Here is a 22,395-nt window from a genome sequence, read left to right as displayed (position 1 = left end):
GGAATCTGGATGAGAAAAAACTGACCATCTGCTCCAACTCATTGAATAACATTGGTCCGAGTTCAATGAGAGATTTTATCACATTGCACTCATCCGAATCATAGGCTCGTGTGAGTGTACCCTAACAGTGAGCTCTAGTAGTTGGCAGTGGGCTCCAGTGGCCGGCAGTGAGCTCCTGACAGTGATACTGAGCTCCAGTGGCCGACAGTGAGCACTAGTGGCTGGCAGTGAGCTCCAATGACCGGCAGTGAGCACTAGTGGCCGGAACTGAGCTCCAGTGGTCGGCATTGAGCTCCAGTGGTTGGCAGTGAGTTCCAGTGGCCGGCAGTGAGCTCCTGGCAGTGACACTGAGCTCCAGTAGCTGGCAGTGAGTTCCAGTGGCTGACAGTGAGCTCCTGGCAGTGACACTGAGCTCTAGTGGCTGGCAGTGAGCTCCTGGCAGTGACACTGAGCTCTAGTGGCTGGAAGTGAGCTCCAGTGGCTGGCAGTGAGCTCCTGGCAGTGACACTGAGCTCCAGTGGCTGACAGTGAGCACTAGTGGCTGACAGTGAGCACTAGTGGCTGACAGTGAGCACTAGTGGCCCGCAGAGAGCACTAGTGGCCGGCAGTGAGCTCCAGTGGCTGGCAGTAAGCTCCAGTGCCCGGCAGTGAGCTCCAGTGCCTGGCGGTGAGCACTAGTGGCCGGCAGTGAGCTCCAGTGGCCGGCAGTGAGCTCCAGTGCCCGGCAGTGAGCACTAGTGGCCGGCAGTGAGCTCCAGTGGCCGGCAGTGAACACTAGTGGCCGGCAGTGAGCTCCAGTGGCCGGCAGTGAGCACCAGTGGCCAGCAGTGAGCACCAGTGGCCGGCAGTGAGCTCCAGTGGCTGGCAGTGAGCTCCAGTGGCTGGCAATGAGCTCCAGTGCCCGGCAGTGAGCACTTGTGGCCGGAACTGAGCTCCAGTGGTCGGCATTGAGCTCCAATGGTTGGCAGTGAGTTCCAGTGGCCGGCAGTGAGCTCCTGGCAGTGACACTGAGCTCCAGTAGCTGGCAGTGAGTTCCAGTGGCCGACAGTGAGCTCCTGGCAGTGACACTGAGCTCCAGTGGATGGCAGTGAGCTCCAATGACCGTCAGTGAGCTCCAGTGGCTGGCAGTGAGCTCCTGGCAGTGACACTGAGCTCCAGTGGCTGACAGTGAGCACTAGTGGCTGACAGTGAGCTTCAATGACCATCAGTGAGCTCCAGTGGCTGGCAGTGAGCACTAGTGGCCCGCAGAGAGCACTAGTGGCCGGCAGTGAGCACTAGTGGCCGGCAGTGAGCTCCAGTGCCCGGCAGTGAGCACTAGTGGCCGGCAGTGAGCTCCAGTGGCCGGCAGTGAACACTAGTGGCCGGCAGTGAGCTCCAGTGGCCGGCAGTGAGCACCAGTGGCTGGCAGTGAGCTCCAGTGGCCGGCAGTGAGCTCCAGTGGCCGGCAGTGAGCACCAGTGGCCGGCAGTGAGCTCCTGTGGCCGGCAGTGAGCTTCAGTGCCCGGCAGTGAGCACTAGTGGCCGGCAGTGAGCTCCAGTGGCCGGCAGTGAGCACTAGTGGCCGGCAGTGAGCTCCACTGGCCGGCAGTGAGCTCCAGTGACGGGCAGTGAGCACCAGTGGCCGGCAGTGAGCTCTAGTGGCCGGCAGTGAGCTGCAGTGGCCGGCAGTGATCACCAGTGGCCGGCAGTGAGCACCAGTGGCCGGCAGTGAGCACCAGTGGCCGGCAGTGAGCACCAGTGGCCGGCAGTGAGCACCAGTGGCCGGCAGTGAGCTCCAGTGGCCGGCAGTGAGCTCTGGCAGTGCTCAGCCTCCTCACACTTTGCCGGGCTCCTGTTGCCTTGGTTCCTCTCCTCAGAGCAGGACGTAACTAAACTCCAGCAGGGCTGAGCTCATTGTTTGAGTTTGCAAGGAAAACTGAAACCTCTTTCCGCCTCTCCCTCCTCCTCCTCCTCCTCCTCCAAAGAAAAAGGGGGGAGACTTGGCTACGAGAAAAGGATGTGAAAATATGGCGAAGTTTTCCTGGGAAATGCTGAGTGCGGACCGTTACTTGTAATAGGGGAGTAGAGGCTGCCTGAGCACAAGCGCTGCACCATTCCTGCCATGGCTTTCCCTGTCAGCACTACCACTGTGTGAGGAACAATGGAGCAACAGGCAATGAAGAGGAGAGACAGGGTACGAGGCAAAACTTCTTTGTTGACTTTGTCATTAACCCCTGTGATGCTCCCTCATGCAGGCACCATTGTTATTATGGGATGTGTTGGGAATGTGACTGCCATTGTATCAGGAGCGGATGTGCAGTGTTTTATGGGAGGCAGTGTGCACCTTTGTGTTCTTCCCTGCAGACAATGCAACTTTTTGTAACTCTTTCACTGCTGGCTTCTCCTCCATGTGTAATCCTGTGCAGGCTGCTAAGGGTTAACTCTTTGGGCTCTGCACTGAAGTAGTAAAACTTCTCTGACTTGAGGTGACACCTCCTGACACTGGGCTGAGGTCAGGGGATGTCATTAGCTCCATGCCAGCAGTGGGGGGATAATGTGGGCATATGCAGGGGGTGCTGGCGGCTTTATAAAACCTCCAGATGTGATGCTTGTAATGTGTCCATATAACTCATAGTCGGTCCCATTCATTACAGTGCCCTTCTTCCATTCCTCATAGTGAGGGGATGAGCAGCATGTTAAATAGGAAACCTATAGAACAAGTGGGGTCGTGGGGAAGGGGCATAGACGTATGGAACAAAGGCCGGAGTGACGGCCATTGATGAACATGAAGGATGGGTTATGGATATAAAGGTGGCACTGGGGACGTCACCCAACATCTGCCTCCTCTACTGGAACCAGTCTGTGTGCGGCCATCAGAAATCAGCAATGGTGATATATCACCAATAAGAATGGCAGATTTAAGAGGGACATCCTATAATTGCTGCTTTTTTCCCAGAAAGATTTGGTAAAGGATCCATAATTCATCAAATAATAAATTCCATTCACCTATAGTTTAATAACAGAATTGAATAATACAGTTATTACACTGACAGGATGAATGATGATAAATACTAAATATATAATTATTAAATAGAGCCTATAGAGTCCAGTCATAGGCTCGGACTCGCCTGAATGAACCATGGATCAATGGCACACACAGGCTGTGACCATAAATGTTACATAAATACATCCATCCATAACACAATGTTTCCTAGACCTACTCCCTGACCAGTAAGGGTGTGTTCACATGGCTGGGACTGGTGGTAAATAACTCGCATATGGATTCACATGCGGACTTCAGATCAGAAACCACATGAAGAATAAATGTACATTGATTATAAAATCTGCAATGCACGCGGTATTAGACTACGTTCACACCACTGTATTTTCAGTCTAAGGCTCTGTGCGCACGTTGCGTATTTTCATGCAGTTACGATGCATTCTGCACCGCAGCGTAACTACATGCGTCCTGCGTCCCCAGCACAATCTATGAAGATTGTGCCTAATCCATACCCACGTTGAGTATTAGAACGCAGCGCTTCGGGTGCTGCCGAAGCGCTGCGTTCTAAAAAGAAACATGTCACTTCTTTCATGCAATTTTTATTGCACAATCTGCAGCATTGTTACAATGTAACCAGGGAGGGGGGAGTGCAGGGGCGCCGGACGACGGCCGTTTCGCACCGTAGCAGGTGCTTTCACAGGTCCTTCTTACTTGAAGCTCATATTGGATTTCTATACCTTGGCTGAGCACCACAGGGACCGGCTGGAGATCTGTGATCCAAGGAAAAACCACAGCCTCGTGAGTACACACCTGGGCTTGCAGTGCCTAGCCTTTTCTCTTTTTTATTACTTCTTTCATGCGCTTTGGATGCAGGTCCCGCTCTGTCTATGGGAGGGGCTGTATCCAGAGCGCATGAAATCGGCTTTTCAGTACGCACTGTTTCTGCAGCGATTTGAAGTGCACGTGTGCTGTTCAAATCGCTGCAGAAATTTCTGCAGGGACAGAACGCAACGTGGGCACATATTAGGTTGCGTGCCCACGATCAGTGTGTGCAGTGGTTTGGACGTAGCATGCTCCAGCTGCATCCAAAACGCAGCGTTGTACATTACAAGCATAGTGGATGGATTTCTAGAAATCCCGTGACCACTGTGCTTCTTTTTTCCGCAGCAAACACTGACCTGCGGGTGCGTGTTTCCAGACCGCAGCATGTCAATTGTTTGCTGTGGATTCGCAAGCGTCCTCCATAGGGAGAACACAAGCGAGAGATCGCAGCTCACTGAACCCTGATCGTGGGTACAAGCAGCTGCTGTCTCCTGCGTTCTCCTGCAAAGGAGACTCATGGCCCCGCAAGTCTGAATGCAGCGAGGCCTGATCGTGGGCACATACCCTTATGCCAGCGTCACACGGGACGATAAATCGTGCGATCACATGAGCGATCGCCCCCGCCCCGTCGTTTGTGTGTCACGGGCATTTTGTTGCCCGTGACGCACAAAGTCGTTTACCCCTGTCACTCGTACTGACTTGCCGGACGACCTCGCTGTGGGCGGCGAACATCCTCTTCCTGAAGGAGGAGGGACGTTCGGCGTCACAGCAACATCACACAGCCGCCGGCCAATAGAAGCTGAGGGGTGGAGATGAGCGGGACGTAACACCCTGCCCACCTCCTTCCTTCCTCATTGCCGGCAGGACGCAGGTAAGCTGTGTTCGTCGTTCATGGGGTGTCACACAGACCGACTTGTGCTGCCTCGGGAACGATGAACAACCGGAGCACAGAAGGAGGACCGACATTTTGAAAATGAACAACGTGTCAACAAGCAACGATAAGGTGAGTAGTTTTGCTCATTCACAGTCGTTCAGAGGTGTCACACGGTACGATATCTCGAACGATGCCGGATGTGCGTCACTAACGACATGACCCCAACGACATATCATACGATAGATCGTACCGTGTGACGCCGGCATTAGGGTCAGGAATAGCAGCGTTTTGGATGGAGTGGGCTTTCTTCTGCCCACTGTGCTTCTTTTTTTATGTAGCATACATTGACCTGCTGCATGGCTTTCCAAGTCACAGCAAGTCAATTTATGCTTGCGGAAACGCTAGTGTTCTCGGAGGGAGAACACAGAAAAAACCTGCTGCAACCTGAACCCTGATCGTGGGCACATATGCTGCATCGCCCTATGGAGAACACGCGTAGAAGACACACAGTCTAGAACGCAGCGTGCCCAGACCATAGGCACATACCCTTAGTGCTGTCCTTGAAAAAACTGACCTTACATGGACAGCACCAGGACCATATTATTCAGTTGGTCTATTCAGATGACCATTCCATTTTATTTACACTGACTGAAAAAAAGTGACAGTAGTCACCAGTTTCTTCTGTATTTCAGATGAGCCTTGACTATTCAAACGAATGAGTGTGCAAAAATCAGATCATGTATGGATCAACCGTAATGCATCAGATTTTTATGGACACATTATTTTGAAATGGGATGTACTCGGACAGCCAACTTCTCTAGCCCTGTGTTTCATCTGTATTCACCTATACTTTTCAGTGGTGTTGGCACTGGCTCTCTCGGGGATCACTTAACATTATTATCTCACGTGATCACTATGGCCAATCAGCCCTGCTTTTCTGTCTCTCCTTCACACAAACCAGCTGTCCGGAGTGAGTGAGAAGTGAGTGCTGTGGTTTCTCTCGGTCTTCCTCCATATGTTTGATTTGTCTGAAGGAGGGAGAGTGAAGCCAAGGCTGATTGGCCGTAGGGATCTCTTGAGATAATAATGTCACGCTATCCCCAGGAGAGCCAGTGCCAACACCGCTGGAATAGCATCGGCATTGGAGGTTATATAAGTGTAATTTTACTAGGGAGAAACATAGGGATTAAGGAGGGGTTGACCAAGTAGCAGACAAATCCTTTATCATAAGAAACTACTTACGGTATGTCTTGGAAATTTCATTCATTGCTGATGTATGAAAAAGAAACAAAAACATATGGATGACAATACAGATGAAAAGCATTCATTTTTTCTGGATGAAAATAGGACAATTTTTTATTCGGTCATGTGACTTTAGCCTCATGCGCAGATTGTTTTGCAGAACATGGTAATAGGACATAAAACCTTATACACATGCGTGGTCAATACTGTCCATATGAAGGTGCAGAATCCGCATGTAAATACAGACAGCATCCATGGGGAGATAAAACTGATCAGTACCTTGGGCATATTGGTGAAACATGGCTCTAATTTGCCCACAGGAAAAACAGCATGGCTTTGTTGGAACCTTCCCTATCTCCTTACTGTATGAGATCCCTTCATACTGTATAGTTATATACGTGCTTGAATGTACCACAATAAATGCTGTTCTATGTCCTATTGGGGTCCCATATGATTTGATGTAGACAGTATTTTGGAGACACATGGGACCTGCATAAATCTCCAGGACAAGGGTTCCAGCCGGTGTCCAAGCACCAGTGACCGGAGAGGTGGTGGTCTGTGCTATAGGATCTCCGACAACAGCCGAGCAAGCATTCACAGATGTAATAGGACATTTACATGTATGGATATCGACCTACGGTCTGGTTGATACTTTCTTCCGTGCTGTACATTTTGTAGGCTTCAAATAATTGTAGTCTTGACTAAATTAGGTGAATGGTACAAAACTGCAACACTTTGCACTGGCGCTAGACATGAGTTTCTTTCTGGTACGTGAGAAAAAGCAGACCGACTTCCATCAATCTGCTAGATCAGATTTTCATCAGTGTTTGGTCTATGTGCCAGTTTATATTATAAGGCTATGTTCACACACTGTGTTTTTGTTGCTTTTTTTGCATCAAAACCGAATTTCTTGGCAGTAAAAAATGCTGGATTTTTGCAGCATTTTTTCAGCATTTTTTATTGCAGTATTGGTGATTTATTTTTCAACAGTACATGTTTAAAGGGAACCTGTCACCACTTTTTCGGCCTATAAGCTGTGGCCACCACCACCGGGCTTTTAAATACAGCATTCTAACATGCTGTATATAAGAGCCCAGGCCGGGGGTATAACATAAAAAACACTTTATAATACTTACCTAACGGTCGCGCTGTGGGTCTTATGGGCGTCTCTGTGGTCCGATGCCGGCGCCGCCTCTTTTGGCCATCTTTGTTCTCCTTCTCTAGCCGCGGTGCATGACGGGTCTGACGTCATACACACTCGCCGGCATTCAGGTACTGAGCAGGCGCAGATCAAAGTATTGTAGTGCGCCTGCGCAGGACCGGCGAGTGTGTATGACGTAGACGCATCATGCACCCAGGCTTCAGAAAAAGGACGAAGATGGCCGAAAGAGGAGGCGCCGGCACCAGACAACGGAGACGCCCATAAGGCCCACAGGGCGACCGTTAGATAAGTATTATAAAGTGTTTTTTTTGTTATACCCCCGGCCTGGGCTCTTACATACAATAATGTTAGAATGCTGTATATAAGAGCCCGGTGGTGGTGGCCGCAGCTTATAGGCCAAAAAAGTGGTGACAGGTTCCCTTTAAGGGTAAGTGCGCACCTAACTTTTTTTGTGGCATCAAAAACGCTGCGTTTCTGCCCACTAAAAAACGCACATAAACGCAAAACGCATAAAAAAACGCATGCGTCTTTACTGCGATTTGGTGCGTTTTTTGGCTGCGTTTTGTTCACTGCGTTTTTATGCGTTTTTTTATCAGTGAACAATGCCATTAAAGATTGGTGAAGAAAAAAAAAAAAGGCTCAGCATGCTCCATCCAGTACTGTATGCTGGAGGGAGAGGCAGGGAGAGCAGAACTACAAGGCTCAGCATACTCCATCCACTAGTGTATGCAGGAGAGCAGACAGAAGCTGCAGAGCTATAAGGCTCAGCATCCTCCATCCAGGACTGTATGCAGGAGTTTTTTTGCCCAAAAACGAAAAAAAAAAAAAAAAAGACGTGAGCTTCGCCATATTTTTGAATGCTAGAGTAGCCAGGTACAGTAGGCAGGTACAGGTGCCCCCAACCCCCAGCTGCCTATTTGTACTTGGCTGGGAACCAAAAATTTAGGGTAGCCCTTTTTTTTTTCATTATTTCATGAATTTAATGAAATAATTATAAACAAAATGACGTGGGCTTCGCCCCATTTTTGTGTCCAGCCAGGTACAACTAGGCAGCTGGACACAAGCTTTCTGGGCACCCCCGCTGCGAATTGCAGTCTGCAGCTGCCCCAGAAAATGGCGCTTTCATAGAAGCGCCATCTTCTGGCGCTGTATCTAACTCTACCACCTACCCTGATGCCGGGTGGCTCACTGAGTAATAATGGGGTTAGGGCTAGCTGTGTATTATCAACTGGCCCTAAGCCCGATATTCATGGTGTCACGCCAATATTAGACATGGCCACCATGAATTTCTAGTAAAGATAAAAAAAAACCAACACATAGAAAAATATTTTTATTAGAAATAAAACACAACACAATTAGTGACTCCATCTTTATTGAAAATAAGAAACACCCCCCTCTGCAGTAATCCTGGGGCAAAGGGTCCAGCGATGTCCAATCCGGATCCAATATCATCTGTTCGGTTTGCCGGAAAAAAGGCAAAGCGATCAGATGATGTGTCAGGTTCAAGGATGTGAATCACATGACACATCAGCTGATTGTATAAACTGCGTTTATACAATCAGCTGATGCATCAGTAGAAAAAGAAAACTACACACCTCTGTGCAGACTCCCGTCTGATCGCTGCAGGACACGGCGGTAATCAGCTGATGCGATCACCTGAAGGCATCAGCTGGTAGTTTAAGCCGGCCAGGTGGTAAAAAGCCGGCCTCACCGCTGGACTTATACTATCAGCTGGTGCCGTCAGGTGACTGCATCAGGTGACCGCATCAGCTGATCACCGGCAGGTCCTGCAGCCATCGGACGTGTCCCGGGAGTCTGCAGGCAGGTGAGTATGATATATTTTTTTTTTCTACTGTTCACTTTTGATTTCGAAGCTGCTTCCACCTGCTGTCAGGACATGGTGGGGAGCGGACATGCCGCCGTATGGGAGGTGGAAGCAGCGGTGGCGGTAGCGGGAGGATTCACGCTTCTGTGTTTTACCAACAGAAGGAATCCTCTTCCTGTACATGTCACTGTACTACCCACCCCTTGCGTTTATAGCTGCGTTTTTAGTCATAGAAACGCAGCTATATTTGCAATTTGCGTTTTGGAACATCTCATTAAACTCAAGGGGTGAAAAACGCAGGAATAATTGACATGTTGCTTTTTTGTGGGCACCACAAAATCGCAGCTAAAAAAAGAACGCTGTGTGCAGACAGCAAAAGTGAAAACTCATAGACTTTGCTGGGGAAGCAAATTCATGCAGTTTTCTGAACAAAAACGCACCCGAAAAACGTGCAAAAACGTGGTAAAAGACACCTAGTGCGCACATAGCCTGACTAACATTAGTTTCATCCACCAAAAAAGCAGCAATAGATGCTGCTAAAAAAATCAGCAAAAAACGCAGCGGTGTGTTTTCACTCTCATTTCAATGGTAAAAAATGGCAGGAAGTCTGCAGACAGAATTGACAGACTTCAGATTTCGAAAACATTTCAGTGCATAAATTCAATCCGGAAAAAAAAACAAGCGTGCACATGGGATTCTCAAATCTCATAGCTTTTGCTCGTACTGAAAAACGCAGGTTATTTTCTGCGGTAAAATACATGGTGGTGGTTTACGTTTTGGTGGTGTTTAAACTGCTGGTAGCAGTGAGAGCCGGGTTCCGGCTGTAACATCAGGTGGAGACCCGGCAGCGATCTCGGTGGTACAGTGCCTGAACCTGCGCGATCGTCATGACTAAAAAAGCACAAAGAGAAGCATGTAAAAAACGCGCAAACGCAATTAAAAAAATGCTCGTTTTTCAGCTGCTTTTTTCCTACTACTACATGTTTTCTTGTGTGCAGAAAAGAATCACCCAAAAAAGCAATGTGGGCACAAAGCCTAAAAAACACTGTGAAAACGCTGCGTGTGAACATAGCCTGTGCTTACATATACATAACAATAACCTGCTGTGTCCTTTCCATAGCAGAATATCTGAAGCAAACTTTTGTTATGGGGAAAGTGCTGTGAATTTGCCCGAGCCTTTCAAAGGCTGGAATCTGCAGTAAACATCCATGGCATGAACTTCCTCTGTGCTTTTTTTCTGCAGCATGTGAATGAGATTTCATAAGATCTATGGACAATGCTGAAACTAATATGAAGCAGACATCCTGCATGGAAAATCCACCGCGTATCTGACCAATGTGCGCACAAACCATGGCTCCACTGGCTCATAGGTAAAAGGCCGGAGCTTACATAGGATGGAGAATATTGTGGTGGGCAAAGTAATGACTGGCATAAGTGCTTATACCTTGTGGAAATATAGGCTTTATTACACCAAGATCATTCAGAAATGAATGAATAGCACATTAAAAACTTGTTAGAAGTCTGTTTAGAAACTGGTATTCCTCTAGATACAGTTTATTTTCATTGCATAGAGAAATATTCTCACTTATTTATATTACACGCAGTACGCTATATTGCTTTTTCTAAATAAAGGCAGGATTTACATTTTTTTTCTTTGATTTTCTACTCTTAAGGCGGGCTTTACACGCTGCGACATCGCTAGCAATTGCTAGCGATGTCGAGCGCAATAGCACCCGCCCCCATTGCACATGCGATATGTGGTGATTGCTGCCGTAGCGAACATTATCGCATTGGCAGCGTCACACGCACATACCTGGTCAACGACGTCGCTGTGACCGCTGAACAATCCCTCCCTCAAGGGGGAGGTGCGTTCAGCGTCACCGCGACATTACTAAGCGGCCGGCCAATAGAAGCGGAGGGGCAGAGATGAGCGGGACATAACAACCCGCCCACCTCTTTCCTTCCGCATTGCCGGTGGAGGCAGGTAAGGAGATGTTCGTCGCTTCTGCGGTGTCACACATACCGATGTGTGGTGCTGCAGGAGCGAGGAACAACATCGTACCGGCAGCAGAAGTGATATTATGAAAAGAAGCGACGTGCCACTGTTCAACGATTTTTTACATTTTAGAGATCGGTGATTGTCGCTCCTAGGGTTTACACGCTGCGATGTCGGTAACGGCGTTGGATGTGCATCACTAATGACGTGACCCCGACGATATATCGTTACCGATGTCGCAACGTGTAAAGTACCCCTAAGTCTACGTCTACTTTCCCACTATCAGTATTTGATGATGTTTTTGATTTTCTGCACCTATTATATAACTTAGGTCACTTGCGTTTTTTCATTGCATTCTTTTACATGTGTGTTTATCACGTTTTTGACTCTGCATTTTTTGTCTCTTATTGGTAGGCCGTGTTTTAAATAAAGCTGCTTTGTACTTGATAGGTCCTGGTATTTGGCTTTGACAAAATTTTATTGAAATAGTCATGTGCGGATTACCTGTACCTGTTTTGTTTCTGTTTTTTAATTTTATTCCATCTACCTTCTAGTTTTTATGCCTTTTTGCATTGAATAAACTTGAATTTTTTTTTACGGATTTGTGCTGGTATTATTTCTACTTTTGGGTTGTCCATAGAGCTGATCTGCACCGTGCACTTTATCAGGTGAGCTGAAATGCTATTTTCCATGTGCAGATTACATGCATTTTTGGTGCGATTTCGCAATGGAAACATTTAGGCTAAGGCTATGTGCCCACGTTGCGTCGAGGTAGTTGCAGTTCAAAAAGCAACCTCTGGCAGAAAGGGCAATGCTTTTGGCTTTAAAAATGCATGTAAAAAGTAATGAAAGTAGCCTATGCGCACCTTGTTGTTTTCATGAGTTTTTAGTGCTTTTTTGGTGCTTTTAGAAACGCTGCAGTTTTGTATTTAATTGAATGGATGGGAAACACAGCCAAAATGGCAAAAACAATTGACATGTTGCTTCTTTAAACGCAGAGTTTTTGCCCAAAAATATGCAAATTTCACGCAGCGTTTAGAACAGCAAAGTGCGCACAAGAAATTCCTATTTCTCATAGACTTTGCTGGAAAATCAAAACGCATGCATTTTGGCATTAAAAAGGTGCAGTTGAAAACGCTGCTGAAAAGCATGAACAAACACAACGTGGGCACATACCCTAAGGCTATGTGCGCACTAGAGATGTGAAGTTTCTCAAGAAACTTTCTCGAGAAACTTCTGGGAGTGAAAGATTTCCGGACCTCCGGAAAAAATCCGCGTCAAATCAGCATGCGGATTTGCCGCGGATTAGCCGCGGAATTGCCGCGGAATTGCCGCGATTTTCCCGCGGGTGGTTCCCTGCGGATTTTTGCAGGCTGTACTGCAGAAATCCGCAGGGTACCCGCGGAAATAATGGACATGTTCATTTTCTCGAGAAAGTTTCTCGAGAAAATCCGCATGCGGAAATTTCTCGAGAAAAATCCGCACCAGTGCGCACAGCTTTTTTTTTTGCCATAGAAATTGCTGGAAAATGTCTGCACAAAGATTGCAGACATTTCTCAAGAAATTTCCGCGGCAAATCCGCGGGTAAAAAGCTCTAGTGCGCACATAGCCTAAGACCGCACTTTGCTTTTTACCTGCTTTTTACCTGCTTTTTCAACTGCAGCGTTTAATGCCAAAATGGATGTGTTCTGCTTTTCAAGCAAAGTCTATGGGAATTTGGGTTTCTTGTCCGCACTATGTTGTTCAAACTGCAGCCTTTTTGTGGCAGAAATTTGGGCAAAAACTCTGCTTTGCAGTGCAAAACCCAAATGGCAAAAACAATTGACATGCTGTTTCTTTGAACGCATGGTTTTTGCCACAAAATATGCAAATTAAATGCAGCGTTTAGAAACGCAAAGTGCGGTCTAGAAATCCCCATTTTCCACAGACTTTGCTGTGAAATCAAAACGCATGCCTTTTGGCATAAAAAAAGGTGCTTCTCAAAACTGACCTAAAAAGCACCTACAACGCAGGTGGAAACGCAAAGTGGGGTCATACCCTTAAACAGATATGCTTTTCTTTTACTTGTGGATGTTACGCACAAGTTGAGAATCCACCCATAAAACCTAGCGTACTCCATGAGAAATTACATGTTGCAGATATAAAAAACTCACCGCAGGTCTGTTTATGGAGCATAATAAAAAAGTACAGTGGTCCTGTTTTTTTTCTAAATCCCAAGACATTGCGGTTTTTATGTAGCAGAAATTCACCAAAAACTCATTGTGGGAACTCGCTTTAAAGGGAACCTGTCACCAGATTTGGCGACTATGAGCTGCGGCCACCACCTCTAAGCTCTTATATACAGCATTCTTGAATACTGTATATAAGAGCCCATGCCGCATTGACTAACTTAAAAAACACTTTTATAATACTTACGGGGGTGGTCCAGTCCGATGGGTGTCGCTGCTCTCCAGTCTGCCGCCTCCTTTTTTCTGGTCTGGCGCCTCATCTCTCCGCTCCGGCGCCTTCTCTCTGCAGCGATCGGCCTTCTCCTTCTTCTGAGACTCGTGTGCATGACCCCACCTACATCATCCACACTAGCCAGCATTGAGGTCATGTGCAGGCGCACTTTGATCTACCCTGCTCATGGCAGATCAATGTATTGTAGTGCGCATGCGCGGGCGGTCTTTAACCTTTCCTCACACCTGCACATTACAATCAGCAGGGTAGATCAAAGTGTGTCTGTGCAGAACCACAATACTGGCCTGGGCTGGATAGAATGAGGATGGAGATTGCAGCAGAGAGGAGGTTTAGACCGGTGAGAGGTAGCACCGGACCGGAGAGCAGTGATACCCATCGGACCGGATCGCCCCCTAACTGAGTATTATTAAAGTGTTTTTTATGTTATACAGCGCGGCCTGGGCTCTTATATACAGTATTCTGGCATGCTGTACATAAGAGCTCAGTGGTGGTGGCCGCAGCTCATAGTCGCCAAATCTGGGGACAGGTTCCCTTTAAGGGTTTTTTACGTTAAAGAATTTCAACAGTAAATTGTCAAAGCTGTGATATCATCCTTTCTTTAATCCTATACTGTTTCATATTCTAGTTCAAAGAGTAAAAATAAATAAAAATGTCTTCCATATGCTGGTGCTTCACTTTTCTGGAGGCATTATTTTATTTCTCCCTCCCTTCCTCCCTGTGATGTATACAGTACATATATGATTAGGCCCCTCTTCAGCTTGAATCATGATACATCTTGGCCTAAACTTATAAATCCCCCCATTTCTTCCGTGGCTGCTGTGGTGAACCACTTGTATCTAACCTGCTGCACTCGGGTACACGCTCTGAATCCCAATGTCCTCTTATTGTGCACTCCAAAATACACTTGCTCTGCATTTTCTAGAGGAAATCCGTGTGTTGTTCTCTTGGAGATGACAACAAGGGGCCCCGTCTATGAATCAACGCCTTACAATAAGAATGTTATGTCCTGGGAACCACCTGTCTGCTGTTTATTTCCCAAACCTAAAAAGCTGCCGCATCGACGAGGAGGTAGTAATTCTGTTAGTAAGCCTGTTATGTGTGGGTTTTGAGTGCATTGATGCAAAACAGCCACTTGTGTATTTCTCATTGTGTAGACTATATTATTCCATTCATTTATAGGTTTCTTGTACCTGTGCAATTTTTAAAGGTAGAGTTTTACGCAATGCTTTTAGGTTTAGTTTCTCAGAATACATTTTTGATTTATGGTGTTTATAAAGCAAAAAAAAAGATGCAAAACTTATGGTCATTAGATATGTCAGCCAAATAGCTGATAGCTATCTTCTTGACCAGATACAGTATACTTGGAACGCTCAGCTTATGCCGGCATCACATGGTACGATATATCGGGCGATATGTCGTCGGGGTCATGGATTCCGTGACGCACATCCGGCATAATTTGACATATCGTACCGTGTGACACCTCCGAACGACTGTGAACGAGCAATAATATTCACCTTATCGTTGCTCGTTGACACGTCGTTCATTTTCAAAATGTCGGTCCTCCTTCTGCGCGCCGGTTGTTCGTCGTTCCCGTGGCAGCACACATTGTTACGTGTGACACCCCGGGAACGACAAACACAACTTACCTGCGTCCCGCCGGCAATGCGGAAGGAAGGAGGTGGGCGGGATGTTTACGTCCCGCTCATCTCCGCCCCTCCGCTTCTATTGGCCGGCCGCTGTGTGACGTCGCTGTGACGCCGAACGTCCCTCCCCCTTCAGGAAGAGTATGTTCGCCGCCCACAGCGACGTCGCTCAGCAGGTAAGTGCGTGTGACGGGGGTAAACGATGGGGGCGGGTACGATCGCTCGTGCGATCGCATGATAGATCGTACCGTGTGACGCCGGTATTAGTCATTGGAAATCCAGCAGGCCGGATCTTTTTCTTTCCAATATCATCTGTTGGGGGGACAGTCAGGATTCCCACATACACATTAGACAGTCAGCCTGTATGGGTGGGTTTTATCAACTTTAGTTTAAAGGGGTGGTCTGAATCCCAAAGTAAATTTCCTCCTAAGTCCCTATCTATTTAGAGCCATAATCTAATCTATTTTCTGATATACTTGAATACAAATTTCCCTACTGTTCCCTAACTACTCTGACTTATTTTCTATTTTTTTCAATTTCTTTTTAGATAACTCTTCATTTGAGAATCCCAGTGCATGCTGGGATACTCAAATGAGGATCATCAGAGGGTAGAGGTTGTGGTCATTGCCACAGCCACTGGCCCTCCCAGAAACGAAGCATCATCAGTGACGCTCATTTCAGGGGCTAGGCTAGTCCCAGAGCGCTGTGCACCATGTGATGTGCACAATGACAGCGTGATCTCTGTTGCCAGTCAGATAAGTAGTAAAGAGTTGGCAATAAAGCGCATTATCAGAACACCCAATGTGGAGAGACCAATGCTGCCCCCTGCATGTGACATGAGTGGTCTCTGCACAATAGGTATTCTGACAACACGATTTTCTGCTTGCTTGTTTCTGCTGATCTGAGCCAGCAACAGAGAGCACACTGTCATTGTGCACATCACACAGTACACATCGTGCTCGGACTATGCCAACCTCTGAAACTAGTGTCACTGATGACGCTTTGTTTCAGGTTTGAGGGCAGGGTCTGCAACAGTGACCGAAGCCTCTGCCCCTGCTGACTCTTTGAATGACCCAATATGCACTGAGATTCTTAAATGAAGCATTAACAAAAAAAAGTAGAAAAGCAGTTAGATAGTGTAGTTGGGGAACACTAGGGAATTTTTAATTTAGATTATTATGGCACATCATTTTTAATTTAGATTATTATGGCACTAAATAGATAGGGATTTAGCAGGGCCTATGTATGGGGGCCTAAAAAGCTATGCTCAGCTGCTTTAGTCAGTGGGAACCTCAAGGTAAATGCTCCTTTTGAATGGATGCCAGCAGTCCTCCAGATTTAAGAGCCGCACTTATTCAGCTCTGCATGCACTAATATGGCTTATCGTACATATTGTCTACATCAGAACTGCTAAGTTCCTTTTTAATTCCTCAGTTGTAATCTGATGTCATAATTTTCTTGAAATGTAGTAACTTTATTTTGACAACTCTCTTAAATAGTGTGTATACTTTCTCACTCATGTGCTTGTCAAGTATTCTTTTTTTATACTAAAGAAAAAATGCACAGTTAAGGCCCCGTTACATGCAACGACGTATCTAATGATATATCACCGGGGTCACGGATTCCGTGACGCACATCTGGCATCGTTAGAGACGTTGTTGCGCGTAACACCAACGAGCGACCGTTAACGATGGAATATACTCACCTAAACGTCCATTGTTGACATATCGTTCCTTTTTAAAAAATTGTTGATTGTTGAGGACGCAGGTTGTTCTTCGTTCCTGCGGTAGCACACATCGCTATGTGTGACGCCTCGGGAACGATGAACTACAGCTTACCTGCGGCTGCCGGCAATGTGGAAGAAAGGAGGTGGGCGGGATGTTCGGCCCACTCATCTCCGCCCCTCCGTTTCTATTGGGCAGCCGCTTAGTGACGACGCACGAACCGCCCCCTTAGAAAGGAGGTGGTTCGCCGGCAACAGCGACGTCGCTAGGCAGGTAAGTCCCGACGGCTGTGTGACGGCTCCTAACGATATTATGTACAACGGGCAGCAATTTGCCCGTGATGCACAAACGACGGGGGCGGGTGCTTTCACCAGCGACATCGCTAACGATGTCGCTGCGTGTAAAGCCCCCTTTAGAGGTAAAAGTGTGTGCAAAATCTAGTAATATGCAAAGACGAAATAAGAGGTGCTGCAGCTGCATTCAAAAATTGTAGATAGTGATAATATTGCTCTAGAATCACTGGTGTCACTCTAGAAGCAAATTGGTTGAGTTTCATTAACTAGTCAGTAGTGATGAGCGAACATTACCATGCTCGGTTGATCAGTAAACTTGTTAGTGATGAGCAGGCACTACCGTGCTCGGGTGCTCAGTACTCATATTAGTGATGAGCAGGCACTACCGTGCTCGGGTGCTCTGTACTCGTATTAGTGATGAGTGGGCACTACCATGCTCAGGTGCTCAGTACACATATTAGTGATGAGCAAACACTATCATGCTCGGGTGCTCGGTACTCATATTAGTGATGAGCGACCAATACCATGCTCGGGTGCCCAGTACACATATTAGTGATGAGCAAGCACTACGATGCTCAGTACTCATATTAGTGATAAGCGACCACTACCATGCTCAGGTTCTCGGTACTCATATTAGTGATGAGCGACCAATACCATGCTCGGGTGCTCAGTACACATATTAGTGATGAGCGAGCACTACCATGCTCGGGTGCTCAGTACACATATTAGTGATGAGTGAGCACTACCATGCTCGGGTGCTCAGTACACATATTAGTGATGAGTGAGCACTACCATGCTCTGGTGCTCAGTACACATATTAGTGATGAGCAAGCACTACCATGCTCGGGTGCTCAGTACACATATTAGTGATGAGTGAGCACTACCATGCTCGGGTGCTCAGTACACATATTAGTGATGAGTGAGCACTACCATGCTCGGGTGCTCAGTACACATATTAGGTATGAGCAAGCACTACGATGCTTGGTACTCATATTAGTGATAAGCGACCACTACCATACTCATTTGCTCAGTATACATATTAGTGATGAGAGAGCATTACCATGCTCGGGTGCTCGGCACTCATATTAGTGATGAGCAAGCACTACTACCATGCTCGGGTTCTCAGGATTCACATTAGTGATGAGCAATCACTACCATGCTCGAGTGCTCAGTACTCATATTAGTGATGAGCAGGCACTACCATACTCGGGTGCTCAGTACTCATATTAGTGATGAGTGGGCACTACCATGCTCGGGTGCTTGGTACTCATATTAGTGATGAGCAAGCACTACCATGCTCGGTTGCTCAGTACTCGTATTAGTGATGAATGAGCACTACCATGTTCGTGAGCTCGGTACTCTTAACTAGTGATGAGTGGGCACTACCAGGCTCAGGTGCTCAGTACACCTAAGAACCAGTTGGATGCAAGCATACTCGAGTACCAAGTATAATGGAAGTAAGTGGGGGACTCAAGCATGTTTCCTGAAGATTTCACAGAAAAATACTCAAGCTCCCCATAGACTTCCATTATACTCAGTACTCCAGTCGCGCCCATCCAAGCATATAACTGCTTGTTACGAATACCCGAGCATGGTAGTGCTCACTGATCACAGTAGCAGTAGCATTGTGCACACAGTAGCCTAACAATTAATGGGGGTTCATTGGTTGACTAATCAGTGATGTCATATCCTGGGGATTTGCTGTGAGATAACCATTAAAATTGAAGCTCTGCTTGAAATATACAGTGCCTACAAGTAGTATTCAACCCCCTGCAGATTTAGCAGGTTTACACATTCGGAATTAACTTGGCATTGTGACATTTGGACTGTAGATCAGCCTGGAAGTGTGAAATGCACTGCAGCAAAAAAGAATGTTATTTCTTTTTTTATTTTTTTTTTAAATTGTGAAAAGTTTATTCAGAGGGTCATTTATTATTCAACCCCTCAAACCAGAAGAATTCTGTTTGGTTCCCCTAAAGTATTAAGAAGTATTTCAGGCACAAAGAACAATGAGCTTCACATGTTTGGATTAATTATCTCTTTTTCCAGCCTTTTCTGACTAATTAAGACCCTCCCCAAACTTGTGAACAGCACTCATACTTGGTCAACATGGGAAAGACAAAGGAGCATTCCAAGGCCATCAGAAACAAGATCGTGGAGGGTCACAAGGCTGGCAAGGGGTACAAAACCCTTTCCAAGGAGTTGGGCCTACCTGTCTCCACTGTTGGGAGCATCATCCGGAAGTGGAAGGCTTATGGAACTACTGTTAGCCTTCCACGGCCTGGACAGCCTTTGAAAGTTTCCACCCGTGCCGAGGCCAGGCTTGTCCGAAGAGTCAAGGCTAACCCAAGGACAACAAGGAAGGAGCTCCGGGAAGATCTCATGGCAGTGGGGACATTGATTTCAGTCAATACCATAAGTAACGTACTCCACCGCAATGGTCTCCGTTCCAGACGAGCCCGTAAGGTACCTTTACTTTCAAAGCGTCATGTCAAGGCTCGTCTACAGTTTGCTCATGATCACTTGGAGGACTCTGAGACAGACTGGTTCAAGGTTCTCTGGTCTGATGAGACCAAGATCGAGATCTTTGGTGCCAACCACACACGTGACGTTTGGAGACTGGATGGCACTGCATACGACCCCCAAGAATACCATCCCTACAGTCAAGCATGGTGGTGGCAGCATCATGCTGTGGGGCTGTTTCTCAGCCAAGGGGCCTGGCCATCTGGTCCGCATCCATGGGAAGATGGATAGCACGGCCTACCTGGAGATTTTGGCCAAGAACCTCCGCTCCTCCATCAAGGATCTTAAGATGGGTCGTCATTTCATCTTCCAACAAGACAACGACCCAAAACACACAGCCAAGAAAACCAAGGCCTGGTTCAAGAGGGAAAAAATCAAGGTGTTGCAGTGGCCTAGTCAGTCTCCTGACCTTAACCCAATTGAAAACTTGTGGAAGGAGCTCAAGATTAAAGTCCACATGAGACACCCAAAGAACCTAGATAACTTGGAGAAGATCTGCATAGAGGAGTGGGCCAAGATAACTCCAGAGACCTGTGCCGGCCTGATCAGGTCTTATAAAAGACGATTATTAGCTGTAATTGCAAACAAGGGTTATTCCACAAAATATTAAACCTAGGGGTTGAATAATAATTGACCCATACTTTTATGTTGAAAATGTATTAAAATTTAACTGAGCAACATAACTTGTTGGTTTGTAAGATTTATGCATCTGTTAATAAATCCTGCTCTTGTTTGAAGTTTGCAGGCTCTAACTTTTTTGCATCTTATCAAACCTGCTAAATCTGCAGGGGGTTGAATACTACTTGTAGGCACTGTGTATATTATCCGTCCTCACAAACAAAAATCTAACATATAATAGTGTCAGTGCACTTTGAAGTTCGGTGCCGATATCTAACGTTTGAGCTTCTTTCTATTGAAGTTCCTGTTGACAGGCTACAATAATTAGACCAGCTCCTGGAGCAAGTGTAGTGGATGCTTTTCAACCACTGTACAAATCAAGATGTTGTTACAAATGAGTTTAAAAGGTGACGGCACTCCCACCTCTGAGAATCATTATCTTTGTATTAAAATGACAACAAACACTATGCTATACCTACAAACTGCCTTTCAAATTTTATATCATCCCCTCGAATTGGTGAAGGTGGGTTAAAGGAACATAAATTGAGGTATTGCATCCCTGGGGTCACTATATGGCTGTAGAGGGGGGGAAATCATTGTAGTAGACTGTCTCCATTCTTCCTGCTCCCACATGCAGCTTCCACACTCCCACCACTCACAATGTTACAGAAACAGGAAATTAAAAATGTCATTCTGCTCCTGAACAAGAGCTGTGCCTGATCTAGTGCATCTACAGCTTTGGTTTTAGTAGAACATGAAAGATTCTCCGCATTAAAGAGAATCTGTCACTAGCGTTCACGTGAAAACCATGGCTAGCACTTGTGCGCAAACATCACACATCTGATTGAGGCCTCAATCAGAATTATTAACAATAGGTAACTTTTAATGACACCCCAACATTACCTCACAACTGATATACTGTGTTTCTGATACCGTGTTTCCCCAAAAATAAGGCACTGTCTTGTATTTTTTTTTGCCCTGAAATATGTGCTAGGGCTTATTTTTGCGGTAGGGCTTATTTTTAGGCAAACACGGGTCAGGATAAGTTTACCGCCCTAAAAAGGCAGACACCCCCAGGAACATCATACTTACCAGACCCTGGACATCTGCATCGCTCCCACGTCCTCGAGCGATCCGTGTTCCTAATAGGTCCTTGTGTGCTCCACAGTGGTCCCCCCCCCGCTTCCGGCCAGCACACACACACATCAGATCTCATTATCATACACACACACAAACATCAAGTGAGACCATACTACTTCCAACCAACAGCGCTGTGGAATGCGAGGGACCTGGGGTGGAACGCATCGATGTATTCGATACAAGTATTCTTTAACTTTTTTAGTTGCACGGACACTTCAGTATTGAACAGCAGCTAGGGCTTATTTTCGGGGAAACATGATATTGTAGTCAAGACATATCATGTGTAGTGTATGACAAAAGTGAGTACACCCCTTACATTTTTTGTAAATATTTTATTATATCTTTTCATGGGACAACACCAAAGATATGACACTTTGATAGAATGTAGTCAGTGTACACCTTGTATAACAGTGTAAAGTTGTTGTGCCCTCTAAATAACTGAACACTCAGCCATTAATGTCTAAACCACTGGCAATGAAAGTGAGTATACCCCTAAATGAAAATGGCCAAATTGTGCCCAAAGTGTCAATATTTTGTGTGGCCACCATTATTTTCAAGTGCTGAATGGTGGTTCACCCATTTTTTTATTTTCTCTATCAGTGTAACTTACTATTTCAGTTGTCTTATTAATTGCCTTCTATTTCCAGTTCTGGCACTGAACGGCGCTATTTTGCTTGCTCAGTGCCGGTCACATGACCCCCGGCTGGTATGCTTCAGTCACAGTACATGTTGGCATTCATGGTTCCCTCAATAAACTCTAGTTCCCCACAGCCAGCAACACTCATGCAGCCCAAAACCATGACACTCCCACCACCATGCTTGAATCTAGGCAAGACACACTTAGCTTTGTACTCCTTACTTTGTTCTCGCCACACACGCTTGACACCATCTGAACCAAATAAGTTTATTGTGGTCTCATCAGACCACAGGACATGGTTATATTTCATGTCCTTAGTCTGCTTGTCTTTACCTCTGGATATAATGCCGAGCACGTGCACTCAACTTTTCTGGTCGACGAGGCGTGGCCATTCCTGGTCTGAGTGGACCCTGTCTTGTTAAACCGCTATATGGTCTTGGCCACCATGCTGCACCT

The sequence above is a fragment of the Anomaloglossus baeobatrachus genome, chromosome 1 (genome assembly GCF_048569485.1).
Source record: "Anomaloglossus baeobatrachus isolate aAnoBae1 chromosome 1, aAnoBae1.hap1, whole genome shotgun sequence".
Classification (NCBI taxonomy): domain Eukaryota; kingdom Metazoa; phylum Chordata; class Amphibia; order Anura; family Aromobatidae; genus Anomaloglossus; species Anomaloglossus baeobatrachus.
The sequence above is the reverse complement of the archived record's forward strand: the minus strand, read 5'-3'. Positions refer to the sequence as shown.